General features: G+C 41.0%; 1 pseudogene; it reads left to right on the top strand.

The window, feature by feature from the left end:
- The first annotated feature begins 756 nt into the window (after nt 1-756).
- LOC144326401 (uncharacterized) overlaps nt 757-27,805 on the top strand; it is a 129,591-nt pseudogene continuing 102,542 nt past the window's right edge.

The raw sequence follows: 27,805 nt of genomic DNA, 5'->3' as shown, positions 1-27,805 counted from the left end.
CATTGTAACAAATATTAGAGACCATATAACGCTATTATCTACTGGTTTTGACTGAGTACAAAATAGATCACATTTAATTGAAGGGAATAAACAAACAATAATTATTTAAACAGTGTTTTATAATTAAATTGTGATTACTGTGTTTAATTCATACAAAATCTTGAAGCATAAATACGTTTTCCGGCATAGATTAAATACACTACACACGTTGCATTTGTTTGATACAACGGCTCATTAAATTTCAATTACTGAAAATAATTAATTCATACAGTAGTCTAAAACATAAATACTTTATCTGGCATAGATTAGATATATAACAAACATTGCATTTGTTGATACAACGTTTTAGTAAAGTGCATTTACTGAGATTATTTAATTCATACGGTATTTAAATTCATAAATAATTGGTGACCCGTATATTTCATTCCTACTTGACGTATAATTCATTCCTGATTAACGTTAAATAAGGTGCTTAGGTCGCCTAGTGATATATCGGAAGCTTAGTGTTTCCAAGAGCAATTTGTCTGGGCCTCGGGCCAATTAATAGCTGCTTTGACATGGCTAACAGGGGTAATGCTAACGCATCCGCTAACACAGGGTAGCCCCGAGACCCCAGCCATGCCTTGCAACCCACAGGCTTTCGCTCATTTTTTCTCAGCTTTTGAAGCCTTCTATTTGCAATGTAGGCCAAGGGTTGCGGGGTCCGCTTTGCCAATTTTAAGTTCTCAGGACTGTATTCCAGACACGCCACCTAGCATGCTGGAGCAACCTGGTACTTCGGCCTCCACCTCTAGCCTGAGTAGCGCGCAGCCTGGCAACAGTGCAAGTAAGCGACCCAACACGCACTCGCAGTCAGCCCGCAACAAAAAGTCTGCACCCAGTGCCGTCAAGGGTAGGTCCTCTGCCACTAGGTCTAACCACTCTGCCCCACAGCGGGAAGAGAGAGATGTTCCTAGTGTTTTTCAGGATCCCTCCTCTCAAAATGCGCCCTCTGAAGGCAGTTCAGCTTCATCCTCGGAGGAGGCCCTGCCACAGTCTGAAGCTTCCGGAAATGCAGGACAGGCCCCAGCAGCCACCAAACAACAGGGAGGAAAAAGGATGGCGAAGAAAAAACACACGTCAAAGAAGACCAAGAAGAGCAAGTGTTCCGACACTGAGGATGAATCAGGTACTTCTTCTTCAGATTCTGATAGCGATGCCCCCCTGGAGGCTTAATGGGGTCTTGGGGAAGATATTTCTGGGATCCCCTTGTGGGTGCACGAGAGGAGGGCTAATTCCCACCGTAAAACATTCAATGGGTCCCTGGAATGGAAGGGAGGTGCGCTGGTGGAGGACGTAAAAACATCCACTAACCTTTCCACCAATTTTATTTTGGGTAACCACTTGTCCAAAAGGAAAAGGGCAAAGATCCTTAATGGGGACTACATAGACATATTCACCCTTCTACCACCAGCTAAAGTGTCGGGGAAGGGGGAAAAGAAGCGGGCTTACGGTAGGCATAAGTATAGGACGCCACGGGCTGAACGCAACTTTGAGAACTGGCTGGATAGGTTTCAGGTTTACATGGCGGTAGTTTGTGCGTGTTATCCCAAACGCAGTATGCATCTCGTGGCCTACATGGCTCACATTAGGAGGGCCTTTGCCCTGGTGGGGGAGGAGGTGGCCTTAACGTCTGATGAAGATTTTCGCAGAAATGCTTCTTACTGCCCACTACCCAATGGGATCTACAGGATCAGAATTATTGGATGGAGCACGTTGGCCCTTACGTGCAAAAGAAGCCACAGGACCCTCAAAAATCTGGGAAGGTCGAGCCAAAAAGGCGTTGGCAATGCTGGGAATATAAAAGAGGCACATGCTTACGGCCAATTTGTAAGTACTTGCACGAGTGCGAGAAATGTCTGGGTAACCACCCGGCCTCAGCATGCTTCAAAGGTAAGCAGCCCATTCGGGGTTGCAGGGGGCACTTCCACCAAGGTAACCGTGGTGCCCCTGGTCCCTTCCAGGGCCTCTGGAGCCTTGGGAGTGAGAAGTCCTAAAGAGAGTATTAGCTTCAGTTGCCCCATCAACGCTTAGATCATCTAAGAAAGCCTGGGCAGATTTCATGGCATTCCGTAATAAATTAGGCATTCTTACTCAGGACACTCCCCCGAAAAAAGCAGAGGTGCTGAAATACTTAGTGCATTTGCGGAGTATGGGCCGTGCACCTAAGACCCTTAATATTCAGTCGTCAGCTATTTCTTTCTTTTGTAAGGCCCTCTATTCGGTTGATCCTTGCGCCAACTTCCTAGTCCGGAAGGCACTGGAGGGCTGGCGCAGGCTCCAGCCTGTTGGAATCTCCAAGCCTTGTCAGAGGAATTGGCCACTCTCCAGGCACCCGGCTTGAGTTCCTTGTTGACCTCCCCGTCTGTGACTCCCGGCAAGATACAGGCGAGGCCTCTATCGGTGATCCTCCTCAAACGTGAGAAGAACACACCACTCTTCCCCTCCTCCCTGCCATCCCCAGGGAGGGGAAAGAGACAGACAGAAATGTATTTACATGCCTTTATTTCTGTCTTTTGCAGCAGTACAGAGAAACATGTCTGCACTCTCTTAACACCAACAGCAGAGCAGAGAGAGACTTCACCCCTGTACTTCCAGTACAGGTCAGATGACACTCTGAGCTAACATCCGGTGCTCAGTACAGTGAATAGACTGTCCCTTTGTTCCCACGGTACAGTCCCAAACATCAACATCCTGTTTGGCTTTCCAGCCAGCTGCAGCTCGCTGCTGCATTGCTCCTTTTTCGTAACATACTCCCCCAAAAGAATCAATGCGTGTTGCGAGCAAAGCTTGATCCAGAGAAGAAAACAAACAGTTGTTATACACATAACACTCCCCTGTTGTTTCAGTTCCACCCTTGGAACTCCCCGCCACTGGTTTCCCCAGTGTACCTCTCTGGTTGTTTGGCTTCCAAGGAATGAGTGCATCTGCATTACCTTGGCTAGCAACTCTCTCTTGTGTCTTTGTCTCTGACTTAGACACAGCTTCAACCTGTCCTCGGTTGTGTACAACAGCAACACATGCAACAGCTAAGTTAGCAAACTCTTTTGAGTACCTCTTGGGTGGTACACCCTTTGTAACCCTCTCAGACCTGCGTATGAGGTGCTGATCCTCTCTGCTCACTGGTTCAGCCTCTGGACTCTTAGGAGAACCAGTACCAATGGTAAACAGTGGTTCTTCCTCCATCTGTGAAGGTCTATCCATTGTGTGAGATTTCCTCTCAATGACTGTGTCAACCGAGCTCTTTGAGCTATCACTGTCATCATCAGTACCACTGTAATCAGTAAAATCATCATCATCATCTGAATTGTCCTCTGTGGGAAATGTGTGTACAATCACTCTCTCCTGTTCAGGAGCACTCTCTAGAAATTTTGTGAGAATCACCTGACCAGATTCAGACAAAATTACTCTGTAGAGACCCTTTTCATAACCCACAAAAATGCCTCTGGCATTCTTTACTCCACCTGGAGCTTCTGTCCTCACATGAGACCCAAAAACCTTGAAATGGGCAACAGAAGGTTTTCTGTGGAACAGCTTCTCAAAAGAGAACTTCCCAACTCTTTTGAAACCTTTCTCAACCACGTGTAACAATAAGACATCATCGACTCCGCCCAGAACTCATGTGGCAGATGTGAACTAAGCAATTGCGCATTCATCCCCTTTTGCAATTCTTTGTTCACCCGTACACAGACACCCCTGTTCCACGCTTCCGCTGAAACAGCAACCTTGTGCCTTATCCCTTTCTTCTGCAGGAACTCCTGAAAATCCTGTAAAAGAAAAATTTGCTTTTCATCTGTGAAAAGACAATCAATGTTAGCATCATGCATATTTTTAACCTTGTCACAAAACTCCTGAAACCTTTCTAAGGTTTCTTGTGGTTTCTCCATCATAAAAACCCAGACATAATGAGGGAAATGATCCACACACACAAGATAATATCTTGCATTGCCTCTAGATGGTGCTAGAGGACCAATCAGATCAGCATACACCCGCTGAAATGCTCTGTCGACCCTGGTCACCTTCCTGGCGTCCTTCTTGGTCACACCTGCGAGAGAAATCATGTTAGACTCAGATGAATTACATTTCATGTAATCACTTTGATCAAAAATCAGCAAATATAGTCCATCTTTCTCTTGGGCAGAAAGATACAACTCTCCATCTTTGAAGATCTCGCAGCTTTCAGCATCATAGGACAGTTTCAGTCCTTTCTTTGCAATCTGCGAAACACTGAGCAGATTGAACTTCAACTCAGGAACCAAGTACACATTGTCTATGGTCAAGTTCAGACTTTGAAGATACACAGTCCCAAACCCGGTCGCTTTCAGCTCTTGACCGTTGGCCTGCTGCACAGTGAAGCTTTGCTTCTTAAACGTCGAAAACAGTCCTCTGTGTGGGGACATGTGGACTGTACACCCAGTGTCCAGAACGAAAGAGTTCCCCACTTCTGGTGTGGCTTTTAGCGACATCAAAGCCTTTGCAGGTTTCACCTGAGACTTGGTACGACTTTTGCCTGATGCCTCAGGCGTTGCAGAGCTTCCCTTTGCTCTATTTTGCCGACGTGGCTTCTTACAGTTCCGCTGAAGATGCCCAGTTTGTCCACAATTGTAACATCGGACAACGTTCAAAGCTACAGAATGCTCTCCAGTAGCAACATCAGTGAGGGAATTTGAACTCCGTTCCTCCCTCCCCCTGTCTTTCACTTCCAGTGCAGCAAGTCTGTCGTGTTCATTCAGAACAACGGCGCACACTCTCTCTGCCGTGAGATCGGCGGCAGGTAGAGAACCCAGCTGACTGGCAACCGTTTTATAAGTCCGATTTAAGCTGTTTATAATCATGAAGCAAAATACCTCCTCCTGTAGAAGGAAATTGCGTTCCGCCATCTGCTGGCGCAGGAACTTCATCTCCGTCAGATGCGCTTGAACATCTCCATCAGGCGCAAGCCTCAGATTTGTCAGCTTTTCAAAATGCAGCAACGCTGAAGAACCAGCATCTCTCTGATGTGTTCTACGCAGCTTCTCCCAAACATCTCGCGCATATTCCAAATCCTGAATATGCACCAATTGATCATCTGAGACACACAGAACTATAGCCGTCCTGGCTTTCACATTCTGTGAATTCCAACCTCGCGTTGGTGCTACAGGGATGGGGTTCTCAATCACCCCAAAAATCCTCTGATTCTGTAGCAGGGCTTTCATCTTTACAGACCAAGATGAATAATTGTCATTGGTCAGGGGAGGTGGGTAAGGCAAGCCTCCCCCCTTCTTGGCATCCATTATGAATCCAAGCTTCAGCTTTCACTCTCAAGCCTGCTAAAATCCAATAGCTGGCTGTTTACGCTCTTGGCACCTGGCAGCTAAACGCTGGCTGCTATGGAAATTTCCTCCAAGAGCTCGTGAGACTGTAGTCAAAACACTCCGTTGTTTTTCTCGCCTCTCTCAGGCCCAGCCTCACAGTCCAGCCCCTTTGTCAGTAACTTTCCACTTTACTGACGGTCGTTGCTTAGCAACTGTGCATACCAATCTTTGAACAGGAAATCTTATCAACCACAAGAATTCCAAGTATGCAGGCCTCCTCTTTCAGAACTGGTTTTTTCCAAACACAGCTCTCGTGAACCAGAGAATGAATCAATCTGCGTTCACACTTTTAGCCCGAAATTCAGCATACCTTTGGGGTTCCGTTGATTGGCATTCACCTCGTCTCGATGCCCAGCCGTCTGTTCAGCTTCCAGCTGCATGCAGACGTTATCTTCTTTCCCTTGGTGCAGAGGATGAAGAACGATCCATCAACCTCTCATGCAGCTTTCCAAGGATCGTAACCACCGGCAATGCTACCAGATGTTGGAATCTCCAAGCCTTGTCAGAGGAATTGGCCACTCTCCAGGCACCCGGCTTGAGTTCCTTGTTGACCTCCCCGTCTGTGACTCCCGGCAAGATACAGGCGAGGCCTCTATCGGCGATCCTCCTCAAACGTGAGAAGAACACACCACTCTTCCCCTCCTCCCTGCCATCCCCAGGGAGGGGAAAGAGACAGACAGAAATGTATTTACATGCCTTTATTTCTGTCTTTTGCAGCAGTACAGAGAAACATGTCTGCACTCTCTTAACACCAACAGCAGAGCAGAGAGAGACTCCACCCCTGTACTTACAGTACAGGTGAGATGACACTCTGAGCACATGTTATTCTCTGCATCTTATAAGATTGTAAATATCCTTAATTTTTCTATCTATATATTGCCAATACAAGATTTGTGAATGTTTATTCAAAGCCTGCCAAGGGGTCCAATTCAGTTTGTTGTTTCTTTAAATACTTTGTAAAAGGTTCCCATTCTTCTTTAAAGTCACACTTGTCCTTCTCACGGAGTTTGTATGTCAATTACACCAGTTCCACATAGTCCATCAGTTTCTCTTGCCATAGTTCTTTAGTTAGGGTTTCTTCATTCTTCCATCCTTGTGCTATTAAAACTCTTGCCGCCGTTGTCACATACATGAAGATATTTTTCAGTTTCCTTGGCAGGTCTTTTCCTACAATCCCTAACAGATATCCTTCAGGGTTTTTTTACAAATGTTAAATGGAACATTTTCTTCAGCTCATTATATATCATTTCCCAATTTTTTAAAATTTTGCTACAATCCCACCACATATGATAAAAAGTCCCTTCTTTTTCCTTACATTTCCAATACATATTTGAACCAGTTTTATATATTATTCCTATCTGCACTGGAGTTATATACCATCTGTACATCATTTTCATATAATTTTCTTTCAGCAGAGAGCAATCTGTAAATTTTAAATCAATTTTTCACAGTCTTTCCCAGTCTTCAAACATTATATTATGGCCTATATCTTGTGCCCATTTAATCATAACTGATTTCACCTCTTCGTCTTTTGTTTCCCATTCTAGCAGAATGCTATATGCACCTTTCAGCAGCTTCACCTTCCCTTCTACGACTTTTTTTTTAAATCTAGATGTTGTGTAACTGAATCCTTTCTTCTTATCGTCTTTGTATATTTCATGTAATTGCCGATAGTGTGACCAACTCTGAAAATGGTCTTTTATTTCCTCATAATCTCTTAGTTTCCATTTTCCTTCTTGATCTTTTAACAAATCAGCATATGTAAGCCACTTTCCTTTCTTTCCGAGTGGCTTGAGCAGTAAAGTGTCATGTGGTGAGAGCCACCAAGGAATCTTCTGCTCTAACAAATCTTTATATCTCTCCCATACTCTCATTAATGACTTCCTAATTATATGATTATAGAAACTTTTATGTACCTTCCCTTTCCCATACCATAAATATGCGTGCCAGCCGAATCTATTGTCTTTTTTTAAAAAATATTTTTTCTTAATTTTTAGCATACAAAATTTTAAAGACATACCATACAAATAGTTACACACATATCTTTGTTTGGACTTCCTTCAGCACCTCTGATAATCCTCCGTCTTAATTACTTCTCCTGCAATTCTTAACTTAATATTGCCTTTACATTTTCTAACAAATCATCTCTCCCTTTCCATTTTTACAATATTTCTTAAATTATTCCTCACAGAGCTTCTTGCAAACCTACAAACGTAATCTGGTCATCACAAATACTTTTCAAATACTCTGTAAATTTAGTCCAGTCTTCGGTGAACCTCTGGTCCCGCCGGTCTCGGATCCTTCCTGTTAGTTTATCTAATTCTGCGTAGTCCATTAATTTCATCCTCCATTCTTCTAATGTTGGTAATTCTTCTTGCTTCCATTTTTGGGCCAGTAGTATTCTTGCTGCTGTTACTGCATATAAAAAAAAACTTACAGTCTTTCCTGTTTATCTCATTTCCCACGATACCTAAAAGAAGTGCTTCTGGTTTCTTAACAAAAGTATATTTCAACATTTTTTTCAACTCCTTATATATCATCTCCCAGAAGCATTTCACCTTTTTACATTCCCACCACATATGATAAAATGAACCTTCTTTTTCTTTACATTTCCAACATTTATTACTAACTTTATGCATTTTTGCTAACTTAACTGGTGTGATGTACCATCTATACATCATCTTCATCACATTTTCTTTTATTGCATTACATGCGGTAAATCTCAAACCCTCTTTCCATAATTTGACCCAATCACTCAACTGTATATTATATCCAAAGTCTTTTGCCCAATGAATCATCACTGATTTTACCTCCTCATCTTTCAAGTGCCATTCAAGCAGTAATTTGTACATTTTGGACAGAATTTTAAAACCATTATTTAATATTTCTTGTTGAAACTTCAATTCTTTTTCACAGAAACCATTTTCTTTAATATCTTGTTTAAATATTTCATTAACCTGATAATAATGTAACCAGTCATTAACATTCTCTTTCACTTCCTCATATGGTTTCAATTTCCATTTTCCTCCTTCTCTAATTACTAATTTCCCATATGTTGTCCACTTCCCACTCATATTGACCTTTTTTACACACATCATTTCTAATGGAGACAACCAGTGTGGTGTTTTTTGTTCCAATAGGTTTTTATACCTATCCCAAATTTCAATAAGAGATCTTCGAAATATGTGGTTTTCGAATCCTTTATGGACTTTTTTCTTATCATACCATAAATATGCATGCCAACCAAATCTATTATCATGACCTTCTAGATCTATCAATTCTGTATTTTCCAATTTCATCCACTCTTCAACCAACAGAGGCACGATGCTTCATAATATAATTTCAAGTCCAGCAGGGCGAAGCCTCCTCTTTCTTTAGCATCTGTTAATAACTTATATTGTATTCTCGGCTTCTTACCCTGCCAGATATATCTTGAAATTATCTTCTGCCACTCTTTAAATATTGTTGCCCCTTTGATTATTGCAATTGTCTGAAACAAAAATAACATCTTTGGTAGCACGTGCATTTTTATTGCTGAAATCCTTCCCCAAAATGATAATTTCAACTTTCCCCATACCTCTAGATCCCTTTTAACACTATTCCATGTTGGTGTATAATTATTTTGAAATAGATCAATATTTTTCGGGGTTAACCAAATTCCCAAGTATTTAACTTTCTTAACCACATCTATAACTATTTGTTGTTGTAATGTTTCAACCAATTCTTGTTCCATATTTTTAACCATTATCTTAGTTTTCTTTTTATTCAATTTAAAACCCGCCACTTGACAGAACTGTTCTATCTCCTCTATTACTTCATTGATACTTATTGATGGTTCTTCAATTGTTAATACCAAGTCATCGGCAAAGGCTTTTACCTTATATTCATTCCGACCGACTGTAACGCCCTTTATCCGCTCATTGATCCTTATCGACCTTAGAAGTACTTCCAGTACCGATATGAACAATAATGGAGAAAGGGGACATCCTTGTCTTGTGCCTTTAGCAATTACTATATTCGCTGTTGTTATATTATTTACAATCAATTTTGCTTTTTGTTCAGTATATATAGCTCTTAAACCATTTAAGAAGAATTGACCTATATCCATAAGATCCAAATTTTTTAACATAAATTCCCAAGATATATTATCAAAGGCCTTTTCCGCATCCACAAAAATTAACATTGCTTGTTTTTCATTCCTGGCTGTCAGATATTCAATTATATTAACTATATTCCTTATGTTATCTTTCATCTGTCTGCCAGGAAGAAAACCCACCTGATCTTTATGTATAATTTCTTTCAATATTTTTTTCATCCTGCTCGCCAATATGCTTGCGAATAATTTGTAATCGTTGTTCAACAACAAAATTGGCCGATAATTCTTTACTTGCATTAAATCTGAGTCTTTCTTCGGAATAAACGTAATATATGCTTCTTTCCATGTCTCTGGTAATTCTCCCTTCTTTAATATATTGTTCATAACTTCTTTCATTGGCACAAGTAGGATGTGTTTCATTTCTTTATAATATCTTGCAGTGAATCCATCCAGTCCCGGTGTCTTTCCACTTTTCAATTCTTTTATGGCTTCTTTAATCTCCTCTACCTCAATTGGGTCGTTCAGTCTGTCTTTTTTATCAGTCGGGATTTTCTGTACCTCCTTTTCCCTCAAGAATTCTTCAATTTTTTTAATATCACTTTTCTCAGTTCTTTTATATAAATGTCTATAAAAATCTACAAATCCTTTTCTGATTTCTTTCGGATTATCTATTTCTTTTCCATCCACAATAATTTTGTTGATTGTATTCTGTTCCTTTCTTTTCTTAATTTGCCATGCCAGCCATTTTCCAGACTTTTTTTTTTATTAGTTTTAACATACAAAAATTTTAAGACATCCCACACAAACTATTATATATATATCCTTATTTGGACTTCCTTCAGCATCTCTGATTGCCTTCCGTCTTAATTATTTCTCCTGCAATTCTTAACTTAATATTGCCTTTACATTTTCTAACAAATCATTTCTTCCTTTCCATTTTTTACAATATTTCTTAAATTACTCCTCACAGAGCTTCTTATAGTCCTACAAACATAATTTGATCATCGCAAATACTTTTCAGATACTCAGTAAATTTAGTCCAGTCTTCGCTAAACCTCTGGTCTCGCCGGTCTCGGATCCTTCCTGTTAGCTTGTCTAATTCTGCGTAGTCCATCAATTTCATCCTCCATTCTTCTAATGTTGGTAATTCTTCTTGCTTCCATTTTTGGGCCAATAATATTCTCGCTGCTGTTACTGCATATAAAAACAACTTAGAGTCTTTCCTTTTTATATCATTTCCAACAATACCTAAAAGAAATGCTTCTGGCTTTTTAATAAAAGTATATTTCAACATTTTTTTCAACTCATTATATATCATCTCCCAGAAGCATTTCACCTTTTTACATTCCCACCACATATGATAAAATAATCCTTCTTTTTCTTTACATTTCCAACATTTATTGCTGACTTTATACATTTTTGCTAACATAACTGGCGTGATGTACCATCTATACATCACCTTCATCAAGTTTTCTTTCAATGCATTACATGCAGTAAATCTCAAACCTTCTTTCCATAATTTGACACACTCACTTTATTGCCATGCCAACCATTTTCCAGATTTGTTTGCAAACTCAAAATTTTTCTGTCTCATTCTTTTAATGTTCCATTCTACTTCTTTATTTATCATTGCAAATTGTGTTTGTAATATTTTAATATTTTGCTTTGTTTTCAAATTGTTTGGTTTTTCGATTAAACTCTTATCATTTTCCATTATTTGTTTTAAAATTTCTTTTTTTTAATGATATTTATTACTTTTCGAACAGTTACAACACAACACTACAAACAAACAAAAAAGAAAAGAAAAAGAACAATACAAATACAATACAAAAACACTACATAACACATTAAACTAACAAAACAAAACAAAAACAAACAAAAATAATTTTAAAACACCTCAAACATTTTCAATATCTTATCTTTCTTTCGCTTATTTCCAACGACCTCCTCACACCTCCCTTTTTGTATTCCACTTCTATTAATTGTTTCAGCAATTCCTTTCCATCTTCCTCTGTTTTCTATCCTATAATTATCTTAACACATTCTTGCCTTATTTTTTTCCTTTAATTTTCTATTAATCTATTTATATTTAATTCCTTATAACATTTCTACTAAAGCCATATAACTTCATTCCAACATTCTTCTAACATTCATTAATTTTACAATATTTCTATAAATAGTCTTTAAACTTTTTCCAGTCTTCTTCCACCGACTCTTCTCCCTGGTCTCGGATTCTGCCAGTCATTTCCGCCAATTCCATATAGTCCATCAACTTCATCTGCCATTATCCAACACTTCAGTGCTTTCAAGAAGCAGCCATTCTCTCAGCCAGCAAAAAGCAGATGGTTCACAACAAAGTTTAGGGGTCTGGCAGGGCAAGTCCACCTCCTTCTTTGGCATCCGTCAATATCTTAAATTTTACTCGAGGCTTCCTGCCCTGCCAAACAAATCTAGAGACGTCCCTCTGCCACCTCCCGAAACAACCCATCCCATCCAAAGCTTGCAATGTTTGAAACAAAAGCAACATCTCCGACAACACAGCAACCCTCATCCCCACCACAACAACTCAGCCCAACAATAACAACTTCAGATTTGTCCATATTTCCAAATCCCCCTTCTCTTCAATCCAACGTCCTTCACAGTTATCCTTGAATAGATTCACATTTTTGGCGGTCTTACTGACCCCCCAAAACCTCTCTTTCTCAACCGATGTTAGTCCTGTCTCCTCCTGAAACTCTGTCAAACTTTCCTTTTCCAATTCAGGTAGGGCTCTGGTCCTCAAATTCATCTGTTTTTCTTTAAATTCAATCATAACAAATGTCAGCTTATGTTCATCAAGTTGTCCTTGTATGGATGGGACTCTCTCTCTCTCCAATTGTATTACTTTACATTCAGCAGCAAGGGTTTTCTCCTTGACTTCATCCGCAGTTTGCCGTATCAGAGTAGATTCCTGTATCAATTTCTGGATGGTTTCTGTATTTGTATTCACCTTTTGTCCCAGATTATTTAAACTTTCTACAATTAAGTCTATTTTAATATTTGCAGCATCCACTTTCACATTTATCACGTCTGTTTTCTTGTGAAGCTGTTCCAGCGAATCGTTTATTTTCACTAATGCGACCGCTAAGGCCTCTTCTGTCGACATTCCGTCTGTTTTTTCCTTTCCATTTGCCATAACACTTAAGAGATTCAAGGTCAATCCCAGAGTCTCACAATTTTTTATCTTGCAGCTGGAAATTCCCCTAGCTCAGCTCCTGTAAAGCAACCAATTTCAAAAGCTTCCACTAGGGGAAAACAGTTTCTATTTGTATTAGTCAGTAAAATCCTCTTTTAAACACAGTTCCAATAATCCAAAGTTAGTTTCAGTTTTCAGTTACTTTTACTCCCCCTTTTTTTTTTTTTTAAGAACAGCCAGAGACAGTAGAAACAATGTATTCTCTTGTTTGGCTACCTGTCAATGAACGTTCTAAACGCTGTCAATGAACATTCCAAAAGACATCGATCCTGCTAGCAGCCCGTTTCCAGGGTCAGAGCAGCGGTATTTTAACTCTCTTGACTCTCTCCTACAGGCATATTCAGTCCACCCCCCCCTTCTCCTGTCTCCAAAGGGGGGGGTTTAGTTCTTTGCCGATGGAGATTTAGTCTTTTACAAAAGGCTTTCCAAGACTTCAGCTTGCAGCCTCATTGCATTAGTTTATTTACAAAAGGGGGAGGCGGACTTCCTGTATTGAACCTCCCCGTTTCGATACCAAATTAAACGTTTAAAAATCCAATTCTCCCACTTCAGCTCTACTCACAGGTAATTACTTTAGAGTCAAATTATCCACAGGAAAAAGTCAGTGCTCTCCAGCAACAGCTATGCGGCTTCGCTCCGTGGAAGAAGCAGACGATTCGAAGCACCGCGCCGCTCACCCCACGTCGCTCCGGATCCCCGGAACTGGGTTTCCCCGCGAGTAGGGGAGGCGCAAAAGGTGCCCGCCGAATCCCACGTTCACAGGCTTCTCCCGCCTGTGATTTTTACGGGTCTCCACCTTTGCCGTGGCGGTACAGACCCAAATTCCCACGGGGCAAATTCCTCCTGATCAGAGGAATTCCGCCATTGCCGGAGGCACCAACCCGGAAGTCGGCAAATTTCTTTCCTCCCTTTTTCTCTAAATTTGTTTTTGATCGTATTTTGCTGAATAAAGAAACCTCGCATCACCGCTTTGCTGGCATCCCATACTGTGTTAGTTTTTGTACCTTTATTACAGTTATTCACGAAATAATCCGTTAAGTTCTTACGTGCTTTTTCTATTATTTTCTGATCATGCAGAAGACTCTCATTTATTCTCCATCGAAAGGATTTTTCTTCTATTCCTTTTATAACACACTGTATTGCATTATGATCTGACAATACCTTTGGCTGCATTTCAATTTTGGAAATTCTTGGTGTTAGTTCACTAGAAACCCAAACCTGATCGATTCTTGACATTGACTGATTTGCTTCTGAGTGGTAAGTGAATTGTTTTTCTAATGGGTGTCATAATCTCCAAATATCTATTAGGTTACAGTTCTCAATCATCGAAAAAAAAAGTTTTAGGTAATTTCCATTCTTTAACTTTCCAACTTGCTCTTAGTCTATCCATTTCCATTGACACCACTCCGTTCATATCCCCCATTATTATGATTTTCTGATCCATGAATTCCAATAACTTTTCTTCCAATTCTTTGTAGAAATCAGCTTTATTTCCATTAGGTGCATAAATCCCGACTACTATCAGTTTTTCGCCTTGCCATTTGACTTGAGCTGCCATAACCCTACCTTCTTCATCTTTAAAAATCTGTTGAGCTTCCAATTTGTTTTTTATGTACAACACCACCCCTCTCTTCTTGCTTCTGTCTGATGAAATAAATTTGTTTCCTAACTTCTTATTAATTAATACCTTTCTATGTCTTCTCACCACATGAGTCTCTTGTAAACAAATAATATCCAAATTCTTCCTCTTCAAATAATATTCAATTTTATTGCGGGGTTTTTTATCGTTACTCCCATTAATATTCCAAGTCCATAGTTTCAGCACCATCTTATGTTCTTTCTTTATAAGTCCAGTAAATTAAGGTCTTAAACCTGTTCTTCTACTTCTTCTTTTTCCTGTTCCTCCTCTTCTTCCTCTTCCTGTTCCTCTTCTTCTCTGTCTCCTAATTCCTCCTTCCGATCCCTCTCCCCTCCCTCCGCTCCCGCTGGACTCCCAAATCCTACTCCAGCTCCGGCTGCTTCTTCTTCTCTTCCCAGTTCCTTGTATCTTCTCATGAACTTCTGTGCTTCATCTGGGTTTGTGAGCTTAAACTTTTTCCCTTTGTAAAAAAAGGAGATCCCTTCTGGAAATTCCCATTTAAATTCAATTTGATTTTTCCTCAAAATTTGTGTCAATGGCTTGTAAGGATCTCGTTTTTTCAACAAGCGAAGTGGAACGTCTCTAAAGATGATTATGAAATTTCCATCGATTATAATTATCAATCTTTTTTCTCTATTTTTCTGTAGTATCAAATTCTTTATTTCTGTATGTTTGAAAATAATTAGACAATCGCCTGGAAATTTCTTTGCTTTGGCCGATCTTGTCTTAATCCGAAATACATTTTGAATTGTTTTCCTCACCTCTTCCACTTCCATACCTAACCACTGTGCAATTTCCAATGTCAATTTCTCCCTTAAATTCTCCCCTTGTACCTCAGGCACTGATCTCAACCTCAAATTCCGCTCTCTCTGCCTCAGGTCATTCATAGCAATCACATCCCAAATATCTTCTTGCGTCTTATTAATTTCTAAAACTTCAGCTCTCATCTCCTCCTCCTCCCTCTTAACCTCCCTCATTTCTAATTTTGTTCTTTTCAATCCCTCTTCTAAACTCTGTGTTCTTTTTGTCATCTCCTTCATTTGTCCTTTCAATTCATTAACTGTCATATCAATTTTTTTGTCCATCTGTTCCAACCTTGTCTCTAGGTTTTTCTCACTTTGCTTAATGTCTTTCTTTATCTCTGTAAGCATCTTTACAATATCTCCTTTTGGTTCTATCTCTTGTTTTAACCCTCTTCTTTCTCCAGGTGTTGCCCCTTCACCACCCTTTTTCTGTGAATGGGACATTTCTTAATAATTCTCACTCTCAGTTATAGCGTCAAATACATATATTTTTTTTAAAAAAAGAAGTTTATTTTTCTTGCCACTTGTTTGGCTAATCCAGCCAGTACGATTATAATCCATCAAGTGGAGAAAGGGGACTAAAATAATACCAAAAGTAATAAAAGATTAAGAAAGTGATAGAGTAAACAACTAGAGACTCAGGATAACAAAACCAACTCAGAAAGTAAAGCAGATGACACAAAAATATCTTAGAGATTATATTTAAATATACACAACATAGAGTGAGGGAAGGGTTAAGTGGGTAAGGAAAGGGTTAACAGAGAGAGAGAGAGAGAGAGAGAGAGAGAGAGAGAGAGAGAGAGAGAGATACAGATCTCTAAGCACCGCTAAGCTCAAGCTAAACCAAAACAAAGCAGTTATAAAAAAAGAGGGATCAGCAGAGATGGATAGAGAGGAGAGGGAACAAAGGATTTTTATTTTATAAAAATGATCTAATATCCCAAAAAGAAGAGGTAACCCAAGAAGAAAAACAAAAAAAAGAGGAAGAGAATGGCGATTCTCTGTTTTTTTCAGTGCCTTCAAAAGTCAGAAGCAGGAGGAGGGGGTAAGTAAATATCTCCCCTCTGCTCCTTATTTTCCAATTTAAGTTAACCAACTTAAAAAAAATAACAGTTCAGTCTATTTTAATTTTAATTTCTTCACTTCTTCATACCACTGCTTTGGCACAAAACAGAAAAAGAACCAAAAAAATCAAAGGAGGGCTTCATAAAAGTTTACTACTCAGTTCTTTTAAAATTGAAAGTAAAAATTTACTTGGAAGTTTCCTCTGCCTGCGATCTCAGAGGCCCACCAAAAAGACAAATAATATTTTTTTGTTGTTTCCCCCCTATTTTTTCTGTTTTTTTTTCTACAGTTAATTTTCTTTTCTTATTTGAATTGTCTTTTTTTCTTTTTGTGAACATTGGACTGGATTTTTAAGCATATGGTACTGTTGGAATTTTAATTAAAGAATGAGATTGGCCAGACAAGTGGCGGAAGATCATCTTTAACATTTTATGAGGACTGTTTCTTTTTCTTCTTTTCTGTGTTCCCCCCCCCCCTCTTCTTTCTTACCTTTGGACTGCCCCTTGGTGGTTTGTCTTTCTTTTTTAATACTATAATATGATGGATTAGCCAAACAAGTGGCAGAAATAGTCATCTTTCTCCTTTTGGTTTATTATTTCTCTACTTTAAAGAAAATTGGATTTTATTTATAAGGATAGCACAGGAAGAAGAGAAGCAATGTCTCATGTACAGAAAAAACAGAAGAAAGTGTGACACCTTCGGAAAGAAGAGGATCCAAACAAGAAACTGAATTTAAAGGGGACTTTGTAAAAATGTTCACAGAAATTAAAAAGGACATTAAACAAAGTGAAAAAAACTTGGAGACAAGATTAGATCAGATGGACAAAAAATATGATATGACAGTTAATGAGCTGAAAGGACAGATGAAGGAAATAACAAAAAGAACGCAAAGTTTGGAAGAAGGAATGAAACGAACAAAATTAGAAGTAAGGGAGAGGTTTTAGAAATTAATAAAACACAAGAAGAATTATGGCGTGCGATTGCCATGAATGAATTGAGGCAAAGAGAATTAAATTTGAGACTGAGATCTGTGCCTGAAGTTCAAGGAGAAAATATAATGGAGAAACTAACATCAGAGATTGCACAATGGTTAAGTATGGAAGTGGAAGACGTCAGAAAAACAATCCAAAATGCTTTCCGAATTAAAACAAGAACTGTTAAAGCAAAGAAATTCCCAGGTGATTGTTTGATTATATTCAAAGATAGAGAAATGATGAATTTGATACTACAGAAAAATAGAGAAAAAAGGTTGTATATTGATGGAGCTTTCATAATTATTTTCAAGGACGTCCCACTTCACTTATTGAAAAAACGTGACCCTTATAAGCCATTGACACAGACATTAAGGAAGAATGAAATTGAATTTAAATGGGAATTTCCGGAAGGGATTTCCTTTTACTACAAAGGAAAGAAGTTTAAATTTACAAATGTGGACGAAACACATAAATTGTTGAGAAGATATAAGGAGCTGGGAAAGGGAGAGGAAACAGAAGGAGCAGGAGCAACAGGCCCGGCAGGACTGGAAGAAGAGGAAAAGGATAGTAAAGAAGAGGAGGAAGAGGAAGAGGAAGAGGAAGAAGAAGGAGGAGGAGGAGGACAAGTTTAAGACTTTTATACTTTATTGGTAAAAAGAAGCACAAAATGGCACTAAAATTATGGACTTGGAATGTTAACGGAATTAATGATAAAAAGAAACGAAATAAAATTCAACATTTTTTGGGGAAAAATGAATTTGGACATTATTTGTTTACAAGAAACTCATGTGGCGAGAAGACATAGAAAGGTACTGATTAATAAAAAACTGGGAAATGAATTTACTTCATCTGATAGGAGCAGGAAGAGAGGAGTGGTTTTGTATATAAAGAATAAATTTGAAGCTCAGCAGATTTTCGATGAAGAAGGTAGGATATGGCAAGGCGAAAAATTGATAATAGCATACGCACCAAATGGAAATAAAACTGAATTTTATAAAGATTTAGAGGACAAATTATTTGAATTTGTGGATCAGAAAATTATAACAATGGGTGATATGAACGGAGTAGTTTCAATGGAAATGGACAGGTTGAGATCAAGTGGAAAATCGAAGGAAGGAAAATTACCTAAGACTTTTTTTTCTATGATTGAGAACTGTAACTTGATAGATGTTTGGAGGCTAAGACACCCATTAGATAAACAATTTACATACTTCTCAGAACCAAATCAATCAATGTCAAGAATAGATCATGTTTGGCTATCCAGTGAATTAACTCCAAGAATGTTAAACATAGAAATACAACCAAAGATACTTTCGGATCATAATGCAATAAAGTGTGAAATAAAAGGAATAGAGGAAAAATCCTTTTGATGGAGGCTAAATGAGAGCTTATTTGATGATCAAAAAATAGTTGAGAAAGCGGCAGAATCCGAGATCAAGGAGAGGAGCAGGTGGAAGAGGACTGGAAGAAGTTTAAAGTCTATCTACAAAAATACTGTAAAATTTATGAATGCTGAGGGCTCTGAAAACGAAATGAAGGGGTTTCTAGCGATTAAGATGAATAAGACTATAAAGGGAGGGATAAAGGTTTAAAATGAATAATGAATGATCTTGCTGAACTAATTTTTAAAGTAGAATACAAGAAGGGAAGGCGGGTGGAAGTAAAGAGAATAAGGTTTTGAAAGTTACCAATATGAAAGAGTGTTCTTTTTTATGCTAAATTTTTTCTTTTGCGTTCTCCTTTTTTCTGTTTTTCTGTTTGGATTTTTGATGTTTGTTGTCTGTTTTTTGTGATTTTTGTTGATTTTTGTTGGTTGTTAATTTTTTGAAAAAATCCTAATAAAATATTATTATAAAAAAAAAAGAGAAAGCGCAGAAGAATTTAACAGATTACTTTGTGAATAACTGTAATAATGGTAGAAAAATGAGCACAGTATGGGATGCGAAGTTCTTTGGCATTTCTCTAGTTGTTAATGAGATGTCTCTTCTAGTCCAGGGGAGTCTTTTGATCTTCTTCCAGGAAACCAAGAGTCAAAAGCCTTGATTTTCCTTTTTTTTATTTTTTCCAGTCATTTTCACACAGTTAGTAATTATTAGAGTTATTAAAACCTTATTATATCAACAAATGCAAAATTGTTAGTCTCACTTGCTTTCCTGGTGACCTTCAGCTCTGGAGTGATAAAAATCCATCACACTCAAAAAGCCCAGCTGGGGGGACCTGGAAGTGTGTGGGGAAGAGTAATTTTGTAGTGGGTTTGTTGCACAGGAGCACCAAGTTCACTAACTGGCTGATTCAGATTGAATCCCATTCAAAAATACTGCAATGGTGTGTGTTTCAGCCGGCTGCTGCAACTATTCCCTGGGTGCCACCACACTGTGTGTTTGGAAGGGAATGGGAGCTATGCTCCCCCCGGAGACACTCCACTCCTTCTTCCTTAGCTGTGTTGCTCAACAGTTGAGGCAACCTTCACAGTTCTGGGATGCCGATACAAAATACCTGTAAGTGTGTTGTCAATATATTTATAGTGCAGGGGTTCCTCTGGAGGAGACGACCGCTTGTTTGTTTTGCGTTCGTGTCTTGCTTGCCCCAAACTTAACACAGTGGTAAGACTCTACTAAGGGAATGGTCAGAGTGCTTTAATCCATTCTCATTGGAAAAGCTGAAGTTCTGGGCTGGACCTGAATCCCTCCCACAAAATACTGACAGTCTGGAAACACCCTGGGTGCAAACATGTTTTACTGGGGAAAGGATCTTTGCCTCTTCATCCTTCCTAACCTGCAGTAGTGCCGTGGCAAATCACAAAGTGCAGGCTCCCTTCATGGTACTCACAGCCATACCACATCTAAGATTATACAAATTTAATATATCAATAACAAATAAACACAATAACGCTATAATTGTCAGAATTAAGCCTTATCAGAGGAATTGGCCACTCTCCAGGCACCGGGCTTAATTCCTTGTTGACTTCCCCCGTCTGCGACTCCCGGCAAGATCAGGCGAAGCCTCTATCGGCGATCCTCCTCTAACGTGAGAAGGACACACCACTCCTCCCCTCTTCCCTGCCATCCCCAGGGAGGGGAAAGAGACAGACAGAAATGTATTTACATGCCTTTTATTTCTGTCTTTCAGCAGTACAGAGAAACGCGTCTGTACTCTCTTAACACCAACAGCAGAGAGAGAAACTCCTCACCTGTACATCCAGTACAGGTCAGATGACACTCTGAGCTAACATCCGGTGCTCAGTACAGTGAATAGACTGCCCCTTTGTTCCCACGGTACAGTCACAAGCATCAACATCCTGTCTGGCATTCCAGCCAGCTGGAGCTCGCTGCTGCATTGCTCCTTTTTCGTAACAATAATTATACAATCTTAATCATTAGGGGTGCATTGCAGCAGTCATTGCAAATCTCCATGAGTCGCCTTTCAGCCAGAAGCTCTGCAGCACAGGTGGTTCTGATGATTCCCCTGTAAGGAAGGCTTACAATGTATGAGGCTTTGGGGCTTTGTGAGAGTGGGGAAAGTGGGGACATAATAGAAGTATGCATGATGTGGGAAAGGTGCAGAGCCATGTTTTCTCCCTCATAATATCAGAACCTGGATCTCTTTAAGAAAGCGGAATGTTGGCAGATTCAGGCCAGACACAGTGTGCCTAGAGACACTGAGATTTCCTCCTTCCAGAGGCACCGACTGGGATGGCTTTAAGAGAGGATTTGTCAAATTAATGGAGGGTTAGACCATGTTGCACCTCCAGCCGCAGAGGCAGTCCACCTCTGCATACCAGCTGCGGGCATCCCAAGTGGGGAGAGAGGGGCTGCATTTGGAGTCTGCTTGGGGCTTCCCTTGGACATCATCTGGGCTGCTGAGAACTGAACTAGATGGTCCTTGGTCTGATCCTGCAGGGCTGTGACAATAAGAGCCTGGAGTATGGCTGCTTCGCGACCAATTCAGTGAACAGTAGTGCAGAGTTTCATCTCCCTGGGAAGGGGCACGTGCTCAGCAAAGCTGTCTCTTGCTTCTGGTCCTAAGAGTTGGGGTGGGGACATGGAGGTAAGGGGTGCAGCCTTCTGTAGAGGCTGGAGTCTCTCCCCTGCCTCTCTCTGCCACCTCTGAGGTGCCCTAAAAGGCAGATAGCAGAAGAAGTGAACCAATAGCCACGTTCATCTGTACTGGGGCTCAGTATGACCTATTCTGACAGATGCTGCCTTTCATATTCACGCCCAAGAGCCTTTCCGCTCCAGAGATCTGGGGCTGAACCCGGGATCTGCACGCCAAGGCTGTAGTAAGAAAGAGCCCTTGCCAGCTGACCACGTTGGGCGCCTGCCTGGAGAGTGGAACCCGGGGGTTCGAGGGACATCGTGCTGCTCCTGGCAACCCCCACCCAACCCGACGTCCTCCTCCGCCTGAATCCCGCTTCCCCTGGGACGCACTTTCCATCCTGGAGCGGTTGGGGGGGTATTGCTCCCCACCCCCCTTTCCAGACCCCATTCTCCTCGTTCTTCTTCTTCATGCCTCGGGTGTTTTCCTGAGTGTATCTTCAGAACAACCCTCTGTGAGAGAGGCTAAGCTGGCCCAAGGACTGGCCCAAGGTAGCTCAGTCAAGTTGCCAAGGCCAGCGTTTAAGACCATGCACACCCTTTCCCCTTATATGATAAAGCCGGGATGAGTCATGCCCTGTGGCCTTGATGGGCTTTGAGGCAGCCCAGCACAGCTGCTATATTCCACCTCTGAACCGAGGAAGCGCAACTGGAGAGACAGAGCCAAGCGCCATCAACGCAATTAGCAGCCACCTTAATGACAAGCATCCAGGACCCTTTCAGGCAAAAGCCACGCAGCAAAGCACACGGGCAGAGGCGTTGGAGGGCGGGCACCCCAAGGCCAGGCGGTATCTCTGACTTCTGTCTCTGCCCCCTTGTCTGCAAGCAGGCTGCCTCCTGGGAGGATCAGCACTTTTCTCACGGGACAGAAGCGCACGCCTTCCCCCTCCCACTTGCCGCCCACCCCAGTCTTTCTCCGGCGGCTCAGTTTAGTGCGCCAAGCGGCTCATCCCAGGTGGGAATTTGGGTGGCGCTGCTTGCAGAAGGAGAAAGCGGCTGGTGCTGGTGGAAACTGAGCGTGTAAATAAAATAACACCTACGTCCAGTCACTCTTCCCTGCGTGGACTCTGCTGGGAAAGCTGACCTGGCAGGAGAGCAGAGCAGCAGCGGTCCTGCGTCCGTGTGAGAAAAAGGGATAAATCACGTCCAGAGACAGTTCGTTCTTATCTCTAGTAGCGTTTATTTACAGAGCAGTAAATCCATCGGAAACTTCGGCCATTTCTCTCTGTGCTTTCCAAAAGCACTCTCGCAGCTTCTGCTGCTGTGCTGCGTGTCAGCCAGAAGCGAAAGCTGGTCTGGAGACCGACACACACTGTGACGTGCTTCTCTGCATCAAGCTCCTCCCAGATACAGGACACCACGGAGTTTTAACCCTGTCAGTTCCAAACTCCACACCCCCTCTTGTCCTGCATCTGGGGACAATAGCCAACAATGCTTTCCCCATACACAGACCCTCACAGAACTCCTCATGCTTCTGGAAGGTTAATGGGACAGTATTTCAGAGCAACTAGCCCCTCACGAACGCTCTGACATACATTCCGGAAACGTATGTCCAAATGTTTGGTCCTCGCTTTGAATTGCCCAGTCTCAGCCAATTTGAGGCAAGGTTGATTGTCTTCATGCACCACAACGGGCAGACAATTCTCTCCACAGATTTCCTCGACCAAACACACATAGAACTCCAGCTCTCTGCAAACCTCTGATAGCGCACTGAACTCAGCTTCAGTAGATGAAAGCACTATGAGACTTTGCTTTTGGGACCTCCACCCAACTACTGAGTCCCCAAACTTCACCACTAGGCCTGACACTGATTTGCGATCCTCAAGATTAGCCCAACTCGAATCCACAAAGCAAGTCAGTTTGACTTCTCCTTGTGCTGGCAACCTAAGACAAAAGTCTTTGGTTTCCTGCAAATACCTCAGAACTCTCTTGATGCCGTTCCAGGCTTGCACACTAGGACTTGAAGCCTCTCTACTGAGCAGATTGACAGCAAATGCTATGTCTGGTCTGCTCCACTGAGACAAATACAACAAACTCCCTAGAGCTGACTGAAACACTTCAGTATTTTCGAACGCAGCGCGTTCTACTTGCTGGCTGTCCTTCACAAAACTAGCCTCCATGGGTGATCTGGCACCTGCACAATCACTCATCCTGAATTTCTCAAGCAACTGTTCAATCTTATCTTTCTGGCGAAGCAAAAAGCTACCATCCTCAGTCCTCGCTATCTGGACGCCTAGGTAGGACTTGACATCTCCAAGCTGCTTTAGCTTGAACCGCTTTCCAAGCTCTTTAGCAAACTTCTCCACCTGTTCACCTGTCTGTGCCATGATCAAGATATCATCAAGAAACACCTGAACCACTTGCTGTTGCAAGCCTGAATCTCTAATGTAAAGACAACTGTCTGCAAGAGATCTCTTAAAACCTAGCTCTTCTAAGGCTTCATGTAGGCACATAGTCCAATTCCTGGAAGATTGGCGTAATCCATAGATGGATTTGTGCAACCGCCACACGACGCCTGGCTCACTGACTTCAAACCCTGGAGGAGGAAGCATGTACAACTCCTCCTGGAGATCTGAGTTCAGGTAGGCGACATCTACATCAAAATGGTTCACCTTCCAACCTCTCTGTGCTGCTATCGCCAAAAGCATTCTCAAAGTCTCCGCTCTCGAGATTGGCGAATAGACCTCTGTGAAGTGGACACCCTTCTTCTGTGTGAATCCTCGGGCCACTAACCTCGCTTTATACTGTGGTTCTCCCGTTTCTGTGGGTTTAAGTCGGTAAACCCATCTGCAGCTAACAGCTCGCTGGTTGGCCAGCAGCTGTGTGAGTGAGAACACACCAAGAGACTCCATTGAGTTCATCTCCTTCTGCATCGCCTCACGCCATTTGCTAGCTTCTTCCTGAGGCAACTTCTGAACATCCTCAAAGGATTCAGGTTCACACCTAGCCACACCAACCCAGACACTAGTGGCTTCATACCTTTCAGGTGGCTTTCCTTTCGTTGATCTTGCTGACCTCCTCAGCGTGAATTCTGGAACTGCGCCTGATTCACCTGGATCAACCCTACCATCCCCTGTGTCAGAAACCTCCCCCTCTGACCTGCTGCGCCTTTTAGGCCTCACAACTGGCTCTGCTGGCGAGGATGGCTCACTCCTTGGCTCAGACTTGACAGACTTGTGGAGGGGTCCTGGGACTCCCTTTTGGAGAGATACGGAGCCTCTCCCTTGGAGATCCCGGCTCTGGACTCTGTGGCTGTGGACCGTGCACCTCAGCAACAGGTTCAGCCTCGTCCTCCTCCTCTTCCTCACCTGAGTCTAACAGAACATCCGGGTTCCCGTGAAAATGCTGCAAATCAACCCCGAGAACAACAACACTGTGCGTATCCTAAGAACGGTTGCATCATTACCGAACCAGTGGGAGAGCTGATAACAATTTCCCCACCACAATGAAGCCAAGCCAGTTATGGAACGAGCAGCTTTAACATTATCTCATGGAACATAGCGGGTTGGGCTAACAAACTTGGGGACGAGCCATTTCGTGAATATATAACGGGTTTTGACATAATAATGCTGCAGGAAACTTGGGCAACTGATAACATAGCTCTCGACGGTTACGACGTCTATGAAATCAAGGCCTCTAAACCGCTTGGAAGGGGACGACCGAGGGGGGGCCTAGTAACTCTGGTTTCCACTCAATTGGCGTCACAAGTTATTGAGTGCTCAGTTTTCGAGCAGCTGGCACTGGGGATCACCTTGCATATGGAATCCAAGAGTATTATTCTTGTTTCAGCGTATATTCCACCATATACAGTGCAAACACAGATAGAGAGCACGTGGCGTAAATTCCATAGTTTCCTTTATTCCCTACAAATTAGGTACCCTGGCTCGCCATTTTACCTAATGGGAGATATGAATGCCAGAATAGGCTCAAATGATGATAGCCTGGAAATAAAATTCCCAATATTAAGAGATCTAAAGGAAAATAGTGCCCTCTTGCTAAACCCACCCCCACGTAGACATTCGAAAGATTGCCAAATCAACTATGCTGGATTCTGCCTGGCTTTTTTACAAATATATATATATATATATTTTTAGAATAATATTTATTCAAATTTTCAAACATTAACAACATCAAACAAACATCAGACAGAAAAACAAAAAAGATAACAATTCATATAACAAACATCAAAAAAGAAAAAAAAGGGAAAAAGAAAAAAGAAGTAAAATACAAAATTAACACTAAAAAGAAACTTTTTCTTACATTGTAACTTTCAGTACCTTATTTTCTTTGCTTCCACCCACCTTCCCTTCTTGTATTTTTATTTTAAAAGTTAATTCAGCAAATCATCAATTACTCGTACTCAACTTTTGTCCTTCCCATTGCATTCTACTCATCCTGGTCGCAAGAACCCCTTCATTACATTTTCAAAGCCCTTAACACTCATTGATTTTACAATGTCTTTGTAGATAAACCTTAAACTTCTTCCAGTCCTCTTCCACCTGCTCTTCTCCTTGATCTCGAATTCTGCCGGTCATCTCTGCCAGTTCCATATAGTCTATTACTTGCATCTGCCATTCTTCCAAGGTGGGTAGGTCTTTCGTCTTCCAATGCTTTGCGATGAGTATTCTTGCTGCTGCTGTAGCATACATAAAAAAGGTTCTATCCTTCTTTGGCACCAATTGGCCGACTATGCCCAGGAGAAAGGCCTCTGGTTTCTTCAAAAAAGTATATTTAAATACCTTTTTCAGTTCATTATAGATCATTTCCCAGAACACCTTAATCCTCGGGCACGTCCACCAAAGGTGAAAGAAGGTACCTTCAGTCTCTTTGCATTTCCAACATTTATTATCTGGTAGATGATAGATTTTAGCAAGCTTGACTGGTGTCATGTACCACCTATACATCATTTTCATAATATTTTCTCTTAAGGCATTACATGCCGTAAATTTTATACCGGTGGTCCACAACCGTTCCCAGTCAGCAAACATAATATTATGACCAATGTCTTGTGCCCATTTTATCATAGCCGACTTAACCGTCTCATCCTCAGTATTCCATTTCAACAGCAGATCGTACATTTTCGACAATATCTTAGCATTGGGTTCTAACAGTTCAGTTTCTAACTTTGATTTTTCCACCTGGAAGCCATTTTTCCTATCCAAATTATAGGCCTCTCTTATCTGCAAGTAGTGTAACCAGTCCTGTACCTTGTTCTTAAGTTTCTCATAACTCTGCAATTTCAGTCTATCTCCTTCTTGTTCCAAAATTTCCGAATATCTCGGCCATTTAAATTGCATATTAAGCTTTTTCACAGCTTTGGCCTCCATTGGCGACAGCCACCTGGGAGTCTTATTTTCCAACCAATCTTTATATCTTATCCAGACATTAAATAGTGCTTTCCTAACAATATGGTTTCTAAAACCTTTATGAGCTTTAACCTTATCGTACCATAGATACGCATGCCACCCAAAAGCATTGTTAAAACCTTCTAAGTCCAGAATGTCCGTGTTCTCAAGAAGTAGCCATTCCTTCAGCCAGCAGAAAGCTGCTGCTTCATAATATAACTTAAAGTCTGGCAGGGCAAACCCCCCTCTGTTCTTAGTATCGGTAAGAATTTTATATTTTATTCTGGGCTTTTTGCCCTGCCAGACAAATCTAGATATTTCCTTTTGCCACTTCTTGAAACAGTCCATCTTGTCAATAATTTGTAAAGTCTGAAACAAAAACAACATTATTGGCAATACATTCATTTTAATAACCGCAATTCTACCCAATAAGGAAAGCTTCAAATTTGTCCAGATTTCAAGATCTTTTTTCACTTCTGACCAACACTTCTCGTAATTGTCTTTAAATAGATTAACGTTATTAGAAGTCATATTCACCCCTAAGTATTTCACTTTTTTCACCAATGACAAACCCGTTTCTCCCTGAAACCTCTCCTTCTCCATCACTGTCAGATTCTTCTCCAAGACCATAGTTTTTGATTTATTCAGTTTAAAACCTGCCACCTGACCAAATTCTTGTATTATTTCCAAAGCTCTTTTGGTACTAGGGATCGGCTCCTGTAATGTCAAAACTAGGTCATCTGCATATGCCTTCAATTTGTAGTGTTTAGCTCCGACCTGTATACCCTTAATTTGTTGGTCCCTTCTAATCATGTTCAGCAAGACCTCCAGAACTGAAATAAAAAGCAGAGGGGAAATTGGGCAGCCTTGTCGTGTCCCTTTCTCTATCTTAACTTCTTCTGTAACTGCGTTATTCACTATTAATTTTGCCTTTTGTTCCGAGTAAATCGCACCTATACCATTTCCAAACCTTTCTCCCACCCCCATCCCTTGCAGATTTTTCCTCATAAAAGTCCAAGAAATATTGTCAAAGGCTTTCTCCGCGTCAATAAAAATCAGGAAAGCTTTTGTATTAATGTTAACTTGTAATTTCTCCAAAATGTCAATCAAATTCCTCGTGTTATTTGACATATATCTGCCTGGGAGAAAGCCAGCTTGGTC

The sequence above is a fragment of the Podarcis muralis genome, chromosome W, assembly GCF_964188315.1.
Source record: "Podarcis muralis chromosome W, rPodMur119.hap1.1, whole genome shotgun sequence".
Taxonomy (NCBI): Eukaryota; Metazoa; Chordata; class Lepidosauria; order Squamata; family Lacertidae; genus Podarcis; species Podarcis muralis.
Note: the sequence above shows the minus strand (reverse complement) of the source record. Positions and strands in the feature narration are given on the sequence as shown.